Raw genomic sequence first — 10,013 nt, 5'->3', positions numbered from 1 at the left:
TAGCTCTCTATGTGCACAGATTCTTTTTTTGATTCCTGAGACTGACCTTCTTAGACTCTGTCAGGACCTAGCTTATAACTGAGATGTTGGTTTGCCTGATATATTTCTGCAAAAAAATCTTACATCAAACAATGTTTGTTACATATACCTGCCTCCCCTGTCACTACAATGATTGAAAGAACATCACTTTGTGTGCTTGGACATGCTCTGTTCGTCGCTCTGCTCGAGTGTCTTTGGTAAACATGATGGCAGCTTTTTGTGTGCGGCCAGCGTTGGGTTGCCTCACACAACATGTTGATTTTATCTGGAGCTCCTAGGGGCCCTGAGTGACAAAGTGCTGAGATGTTGTGTCTGTTTATGTTTTTTGGCAGTGTATAAATCCATACGCAGTTCGATGTTAACATGCACGCATATGACTGTCCTCTTCAGCAGCAAGCCACCGGTTCATCCTTATGTATTATGGAGCTCATTGTATGTTACATTAAAAGGGAGAATTATTCGTGAAAAGAGAATGCAATTGGTTTGTCCACTGTATTATACAATACAGCTATGGCTTCATGGATTAGGAACTGGAACATCAGGCATACACACAAACACACTGAATAGATAAGAGGGGTTAATCTTGATTAAAGCTGTGTGAATGCTAAGAAATATGGTGCCCTGACAAACATCTGCCTGCCACACAGCTGAGTGGGATAAACCAAAGCGATTATTGTGGAAATGTCAGGCGAGGTAGACGGGGGGGGATATGACATGAACAGGGATATGACTTAAGTGCTTCACAGTCAGTTCTCACATTCTCTCACTCCCGATGACAGAATTGTCCTTCTCACGGGTATGTAAGGTTGCCCTTGCAGAGGGAAAATAGAGCTGGGTTTGATGGAAAGGTAGCAGTTAAAAGAAGCAGCAACAGTCTCTAACGGAGAAATGTAATTTATGAGTCTGATGTGCGTGCCAAATGTGCATAGAGCTGTAACTAATTATTGTTTTTCTTTGTTGATGAGGCTTTGTTTAGTCTATGAAATGTCAGAAAATAGTTCAAACTGTTTTGTAGCGCACAAGGTGGCACCTTCATATAGGCCTTGCTTGTTTTAGCCAACCAACCATCAAAAAACAAAAGACATTCTGTATACAGCGGTGTAAAATGGAAGAAAACAGCAAATGTTCACGTTGGAACCAGTGGAAACCTGTAAAATGTTCCCTGAGAAATGACCTAAAACTATTTGTAAAATTGTTGGCAGAACACTCTCTGATGGCCAACTAATCGATTAATTGGCTAAGCAGTTTTGGCACCTAGCTTTGTTTCTTTGGGTTGGTGTCTGAAGGTTGCCAGGTTGTCTCTGTAGCACCATTGTAAACTCTAATGAATAACTGCTTTCCTCTGTGAAATGTGAGGGGTGCAGACATTCTGTTAACCTCACTAAAGGAAAAAGGGGGAGGGAAAAAAGCCCCTTCCTGTCAGTGGTCTCTCTTTCTCTCTGTTCTTGTGAGATCTGGAGCTGATAAGTGTGAGGCCTCTAGTAACTGAACAGGAAGGATGGAGGGCCTGGCCTCAGAGGCCCTGCCTCGGCACACATGTCCACCTCCCCTACATGGGAACACAAACACAGCAGCGCCTGCAACTTCAGGTTTCAAAACTTTCAAGCCTATTAAAAGGATTGCTATCACTTGTTGGAGTGAATTCCTGTTCTGTCGATATTCTGTTGAATATAATAACAGGGGGTCCTTTTGATAAAATACACCACAGCCAAATTAATATTTTGGAGCAGCTACACATCCAGGCACAATCACACTCCCTTGTTCCACTGCTACTGAGTCAAGTGGAAGTCCTTTATTAAACAAGTATGTAGCAGAGCAGTGGCAGTTTATCATTCAACCCGAGCACCCAGAGGTCTTAATGACAAGCTGTTAAACTGATAAGCATGATGACACTGTTGTAATGTCTGTATCTGGGTGAAGTTTAAGGGAAACAAACTAAACTAGTTTTCTTTTATTAATCAGATAAGTGAAAGACTGTGTATAAATTACAGCAGATGCTTTTTTAAAAAATGTCTCAATATTAATTTGTGTAATTTATGTTTCATTCCTGCCTTGTTCCTTCATCATGTCACAATTATATATTTTATTATCTTGAGTTAAAATTAGCAGAAATTAGTAATGTAGTGTACTTTTTTCTATTTTCAGTACAGCTACTGTACCGTGTCGAGTATTAAAATATTTTCTGTTATCAAAATCATCATCACCAATATATTATCTTGATTAAATTACAAAACCATTTTAATTGTCCTAGAATCTAAGACAAATGATTCTCCACACAAACAATAGTTTCAGTTCTGCATTTATTACCATCAGCTATAACTGGGTCCAGTTCAGGCTGTGAGTGTGCCCCTGAACATTATTTGAAGTGTAGGAATTCACTTAATTTCAGTGACTTGAATAACACATATCAATGTCATCTTAACAGTCACCACACTTGAAACTTCTGAGTCAACATGACTATTAACTCAAAGCTTCATCACTGATGTGTATCAGATGAGTGGAAACATGATTTTCCCCTACACTACTGGGTCAGTAACTGGGCAAGATCTTTACTACTATATTCATGTGGATCCCAACTTGTTTTCCTTCCAAAGTTGTTTACAAAGTTGTTTACAGCTTTGGGAATCTCGGGCTTCAGTGCTGAAACTGTGGCAGAGATGTTCCAGGGTGGCAACCTTCCCAAGAGAAAGTGTGAGATAACATGCCAGGGTGACAAGCTGATTTATTAGCCCATTAATCACCAGAGAGAGAAGGAGGCAGATGAACATGGCATCCATCAGGAAAGCTCCTCTTTTTTTGTAGATAGCCTCCCCTAACCGCCACCCAGGAATCTTGTAAGTCTCTCCCACTAATGTAGGAGCTGAATGGTCAGGGTCAGGGAGCAGAGCTGGAGCTATCCCGGCACTCTCCGCCTCTGCTGACGACCCGACTGCCTTTCCGAGGAACAGAGCAGCATAACACAGCGGCAGAACTCAGTGTACTGGACTAAAAATAGATGTGGTGTCATCCCCACTTTCCCATAGACATGTACAAATGTAGATGCATGTGCTCATGCTTGTACTTGCACCCAAGGCTAGTGCAGGTGCATGTCTTCAGAAGTAATGGTAACCGCTGATGATAGTCAGTGACATGCCAGAACTTGTTTGATTGAAAGGGTGACTGTGGCTGTACAAAGCATCTGTGTATTCAGGACAGATGTTCTCCACAGCCTGCTGATGGTCTGAGTTAGTCGTACAGCAGGAGGAAGCCATTAAGCAACACTTGTCTCTAAGATGAACGTCCCCACTGTTCTGTGACCCTGTTGAATCACTGAATCCTTCTTTAAATCTCATGTGTCTTTGTACAAGCTATCTGCCTGGCTCTGCTCAAACAGATACAGACACCTAAAAAAAATAAAGGGGGGACTGAACAAATGAAATAGTGCTGGCTTCTATTTATGCAAAATTAAAGCTGATATCCCTTTGACATGCCATCCATGGATAACTTGTCAATTTCCTGCTCATTATGAATAGCCTGAATAAGCTATGCTTCACAAGCCAACAAATTAATTAATGCCATGGTGTAATATGTTTTAAGCACACTTGGCATTGAGATGCTGTTGACTTGTGAATGGTCTGTGCTGCCTCTTAAAATACAACCACATTAACAAGCCTTCCTTCTGCCTAATGTTAGCATATTATTGAATTTTTCTTTGTCAGTAAAGCAGTTACCATGGTTGGTACAGTGTTGTAAAATATAACCCAACAAGCTTAATTCAGCTTCTCACAGCTTCTGCTAAATGTTCTCTCCTCATTATGTGTGTGTGTGTGTGTGTGTGTGTAAAGCTAATGAAATGATGATAGTGGCAGCACTGTGGGGCTTTGAATTAGCACATCAGCTGATCTGTCTGTCTTTCAGATGGCCCAGTTTGAAGTTGCATTTACAGCAGGAGACAAATAATACTGTAAGTGCAGATCCTACTTGTTGTAGATTTATCAAGCATCAGCTTCTATTGAATGGACTGGCATGAGAGTGGAATCACTCTTCTCATCTGAAGAAAGCAGATATTCCAAAATGTCAAACTATTCCTACAAATACTTAGAAACTTGAATAGACCTTTACATGTCAAATAGTCACTCATAATCTAAGCCCAGGAATTTGTGGCAGACTGGCTGATAGTCGTCAATTTTGGACTTGTTTGGTAATTTTTGGGACCAAAGGTGATGATGAGGACTATGATACTGCTGCTAATCCCGCTGAAGGGGATGATTGAGTCTTCAAGGCAAAACAGCTGTCCTATGCGCCGCCTCTACCCCCGCTAATGGCTGATGATGATGGTAGCAGAGTGTTAGTGAGTGCAATTGACAGCAGAGTTTGAGCTTCCTCAGGTGAGAGGGGAAAAGGGAAGCAGAGCAGAGCAGGCAGCGGGGTGGCCATGAAACATTTATGCACCTGGGGACTCTTTGCATAAGGACAGCAAGCTGAGCCGGTAATAAAGTAAATAGCAGAGGACTTCTAATGGCTGTTTGTCCTTTTATGAGATTATCTTTAGTCTGGTTTCTTATATAAACTGCATTAAAAGCCCAGTTGCATATAGTGATTTAGTGATGACTTGCACTGGCAAAAAACCCTACTGCGGTGCCTTGTAGAAAATATTATTTACATTTGCAATAATCTAATTGTGGTTAGCTACAAAATAATTGGTACCACAGGTGTGCGGCTGGTTATAGCTCAGAGCTGGACATTAGAAGGAGAGTTATTCCCAGCTCTCGTCTGCTCTGCCTCAGATTAATTACATGATAACGGAGCACCAAATGTGGACACCCCCAGTTGAACAGTTGTCCCTCCTAAGCTCATCCTGCCCAGTGGCTGGAAGCTCACACAGGGACTGAAAAGGCGAGAGAGGAGCAGAGGAATGGCAAGATGAAGAGGAAAAGGGAGAAGTAATATTTAGACAGCTGCACGTGCAGTGTCGTGTATCGCTGTCAGCAGAAGTGGGGGGATATTTTAGTGTCCTCAGCTAGGCCTCCAACAGACTGCAGACTGCACCCTCCTGACAGTGGATTGTAAATTACAAGTTGCAGTCATCTATAGATTTACAAACACCTGCCACCTCTCTTTCCATATCATAGCAGGATGTTATTTATGTGAGCTGAATAAACTGAGAAAACTTGTTCAAATGTTTTAAAGTTGATCCTGAAATGCTTATCTGAGAGCTCACTGTCAGTACCTCAGTACAGTAACTGAGCTTGTGTGAGGTCATTAGTCACATGTCTGCAGTCCTATGCTAGACTGGCCCTGTGCCTTGAGGTGCTGGATGACAGCTGACTAGTCTGATTCTCTGGGCACTCGACTTGTGTGATGTACGCCTCACAATGGATTGACTCACAGGGAGTCGACGCCAAGTTTGTTCAGTGTCCATCTCACCACTGTTTTACTGGAACATTCTATTTGACTCCTTTGTTGCCTTTGTGTTTTGATGGAGACAGTGGTCTTTTCTTATGACTACTTTTCTGCATTGTTCCCCCTTTTTTCCATTCTAGTGGGAACAGTCATATTCCCTTCTCCTCCTCACACAGTGCTTTTTGTCACTGCCAACTCACACTGTTGACCTGGGGAGGATGTGGAGTGCCTGTAAGATTGATGCCTTTGTCATATTTTAATATGTTTTCAAAAACATCTTAAAGTAAATAAATGAAGAAACAACTCAAAAAAGCAATAAACTTTGCATTGTTTTATGGGAAAGTCAAGCTAGATTTAGCCTTTTTCCAGAGCCTGCGCCAGCACAAGGGGGCATGGTTTGTATGTTTGTTTGTTTTTTGCCTCAGCTTTGGATAGAAAAAAATGTGAAATTTAGATGTTTTAAAGAAGTTGAGGTAGAACTGTATGGTCTTTCAGCAGTGTATTTTTGAGACAGCTTTATGTAACCCTGATTCCTTTTGACCACAGTATGCTATTCAGCCATGTGTTCACCACTGGGAGACCTGCTGTCTTTGTGCTCTTCAATAAAGCATTTTGCTTTATTCTTCATCCTCCCAGTGTGTCCTGCACCGCTGGCACTAGTCAGTCCCTGTCGGCAGTTCTTTGGCTGATTTGACATGTTGAATCGGCATCGACGATCGGGCCTCGTCAGTGAGAGAGAGAGAGAGAGAGAGAGACTCTGGTTGGCTGTTGAGTTTAGCGAAGCAGCGAGTGAGAAAAGAATAGTTTGAGAAAGCCCCTTCAGGCTGTCGCTGTTGTATCCATGATTTCACCCATCTAGTGCAGTTTATCCTTGTTTTTTGCCTCCACAACCTCCTTTCTTCTTCCACAGCCAAAAGGTCAAGGGCAGAGAACTTCTTATCAACCCGACTGGCCCAGACAAAGCCAACGTGAGGCGACGCAGCAGTCGGCCTTTGTTTCCGTTAGTTCCACGTTGGTTTGGTGTGTCTCTGCCCTAACACATAATAACATGAGCAACACTCACAGCAGCCACTAATTGCTGCTGGATATTAGAGCGGGGTCTCCAAAGACACTGACCTTGCTTTAGCCAATCATAACAGAGTGTGTTGAGCTCTGTTCAGAAGCACAAACAGGGGGAATGAATTATTCAGACTGGCTGCTTGTAGATTTTGCTGGACACCATATTTAATAACATCTATAATGGCATCTTTATGAGAGATTAATGGTGACGTGAGACTATCGAAGTTTAGGGCTGCTCACTATGTGCCAGGTACAAACATAAAGAGTGCTAGGTGGATGCAGAGGTCAGATTTTTTTTGTCCTTGTTCTCAAATGCATCAACCAGGATCTTTAGGGATACATCTTAAACATCTTTATGCATGTATTGGCTTTTGTTCTGTGCAGTTTGGAACATTTAGTTTCAATATGACATGGATGACCTTATGTTAATGAGATTTGTTTAAATATTTATTACATGAGGAAATGAAGAGGTAAGAGATGAGAGTCTTCCCTCACAATATTTACATCTCTGTCAGCACTGTTTAACTTCAGCAGCTCAGGGAAAAGGCCAAGTTTTTTTAATGATCAGTAGTTCGGTTTCTACTCACCTTTTATGAGGCAGAACTACAGTTTGATGAATTGGAAATGTTTTCTTGTTAATTAAGAAAGGAGAAAACAGTGGAATTTGTGCCTTTGTGTCCTCTTGATCTTTGTTACGAATAGCAACTTTAAGACACTGGTCATTCAGCTGATAAAAATGTTTAGTGTATCATTCAGATTAGTTACTTTATTCGTGTCTTTTTACAAAGTTCAGTGTAAAATCAGGCTTCACAGGCATGTGTGTTACATTAAATGGCCAATTTTTGGTAAACACTTTTGCCATTTAGTTTTTAAAGTAAAAATAAAGTATTTAAAAATACATTGATGTGTTGATATATAAGAGGCACGTAGCAAGAAAAGTGGGTTAGTAGGGAAAAACTGTCAAGTGTTGCAGCTCTCACAGCTTTTGTGTGTATTTGCTGAGCAACAGCAAGGTTACTGACTCTAGTTGTATCTGCATTATGCTAATGTAATGAGAGCAGGAAGCCAATGGAGGCTAGCTGTACTGGACTGCTACCAGGACACAAATGCAAGAGTCATCATGCAAATTGGCTGATCGCTGGAAAACAAAAGTTTAACGAGACATGAGAAGCCAAAGCAGACCTCACCTCCAGTGGTAGGCCAGAGTCAGATGTTGAGTTCTGCTTAGACATTCTCTTTTTAACCAAATGTTCTTATCTCAGCCCCCGAGCAAACATGCAAACAATCTGTCCTGTGTGTTTCCAGTCACATGGGCCTGAAGTACTGGAGAGTCAGTGTGTCGGGCCTGGTATTTCCTGAGGCTTTGTCAACATACGTACACACTCTCTTCCTCTCTCTGTCCCTGACACACACAGGTGGTTACATTAAACAACAACAATAATAATAATAATAGTTTTTATTTGCATAATATTCCAAGTACTTTACACGGTACAAGCAAATTAAAACTAGCTACTATAAAAAATATAAAGTACAATGATAAAGCTTCTGTAACTCAGTGTTATTGCTGCTTATCTTTAATAATAGATTTTAATCTCAAGTAGTAGAGAGGATTAAATAAATAAAATTAGAATAATATAATTATATAAATAATTGCATTAGTTCAGGTCTTTATAATCCTACATTTCCACTTAGAAGCAAAAATTCATATATCATTGATTACATTTTTGAGCTTTGTAGTACCCCAGTTCTTTAATTGGACAGCTCTGAATAATGAAGGAGTCCGTCTTTCTTCATCTAGTGCTGGTTTATTTTAACCACAAGCAAAATTACTAACACGACCCGGGTTGCTCCCTTTTCCAGACACACACACACAGGCCACTGGAAAGTGGAGTCCCCCCGCCACACTGAACCTAATAAATTTCTAAGGTTTAGGCTAACCCCTTACCCAGAAAGATTACAGAACAATCTCCAGATGAGGCCAATCCGAAGACTCCATCTCTTATCTAGAGCTCCACATGCAGCTGCATTTTTACCTAGTCATAACAAAATGAAGAATTTCAATGTGTGTGTATGTTGTCACATGATGTGTAGCTAAGGCATTCATTCATTTGTTTAGACATAATATTCTAATACAAGATTAATACAGGAAAAGAATTGGTGTCATAAGTACCTATGGCTCACTTTTCAGAATCAGCATTCTGTCTGCTAACCTTGAAACAAAACAGACTAGAGCAGACTTTAAATCTTACTAAACTGCATTACTAACACATCTGATTCAACACATTAATGTCTAACAATTATCTAACTGATTTACTAATATCTAACAGCTTGTATTTTTTGTTTGTTTAATTTTCCACCCCTATAAGTCTCATTAAATCATTCACTGAATATGTTGCAGCTTTAAGTGGAATAACTGTGTAAAACTGCATCCAACTTATGGTTACTCCTGCCTTAGAATAGAAAATAAAAACAGAAGGAAGTGTGACTGCACTTTGCACTTCTCCTTTTTATCTTCTCATACTTATCAAGAACTATATTTACAATAAACTGCACTCCAACTGAAAGCTCCGTCTCCTGCAATAGACTTCACGTCTTATGCATTTAGAGCAGTAAAAAGAACATTTGTAGAAAAGAGCCATTAACGGATGTTGTTGTATCGTCACTGTGTTGGACTTTGCCAGAGAATGGCCATAAATCGTTATTTGATTTAACCATTTGAAAGGGCACAGTGGTTAGCGCCGTTGCCTCACAGCGAGAAGGTTCCGGGTTCGGGCCCCACCTGGGACCTTTCTGTGTGGAGTTTGCATGTTTTCCCCGTGCTTGCGTGGGTTGTCTCCGGGTACTCCGGCTTCCTCCTGCAGTCCAAAGACATGCAGCTTTGGTTGATTGGTGTCTCTAATTTGCGGAGGAGTGCGTGTGTGTGGTTGTTCGCCTATGTGTTAGCCCTGCCATGGATTGGCTCCGTGACCCCGTTCAGGGACTAAGCGGTAGAAAATAAATGAATGAATCATTTGAAATGTGTATGTGCACTAGTTCATCTAATTGATCTGGAGAATCAAAACCTTAGAGGCTGCTGCTAAATGATAAAAAATTATTTAGTGTCTCAGGCTTTTGTGTTGTTGTCTACATGGGGTGTTAATACAAACTGTAAATGCAGATGTTTGAATCTAAAGCTGTCAGGCTCGAATAAAATGAACCGTCAGCCCACATTCCAACCTCCAGAAGAGCTGTTAGCATCTCTTGTCACTAATCTCCTTTTTGCCCATTTAGTTGCCATCTAACACAATTTCATGGTGTTGATCCAGAATATAAAAATCCAATAGCTGAGCATGGATGCTGGGATTATAATTTGTAGTCTCTGTGGGGAATGTAGGTCAACCGAGAGACTCTATTTCCTCAAATATTGTAATCCCCATTTGTTCTGCTTTTTCACCAGAAACACAGCTTTGAGGTCTTTATCAGACTACAATGCCCTGGACAGGACAGTGGCTCTAAATGCCATTGTCTTGTCTGTGTTTTTTTTTTTTTTGGTT

General features: G+C 40.9%; 1 protein-coding gene across 1 annotated transcript in view; it reads left to right on the top strand.

Annotated features, from left to right (window-relative positions):
- The window catches only part of LOC109962884 (zinc finger MIZ domain-containing protein 1-like), a 109,629-nt gene that overhangs the window by 32,983 nt on the left and 66,633 nt on the right, over positions 1-10,013 (top strand).

This window comes from Monopterus albus, unplaced genomic scaffold, assembly GCF_001952655.1.
Source record: "Monopterus albus unplaced genomic scaffold, M_albus_1.0 scaffold69.1, whole genome shotgun sequence".
NCBI classification, from domain to species: Eukaryota; Metazoa; Chordata; class Actinopteri; order Synbranchiformes; family Synbranchidae; genus Monopterus; species Monopterus albus.
Note: the sequence above shows the minus strand (reverse complement) of the source record. Positions and strands in the feature narration are given on the sequence as shown.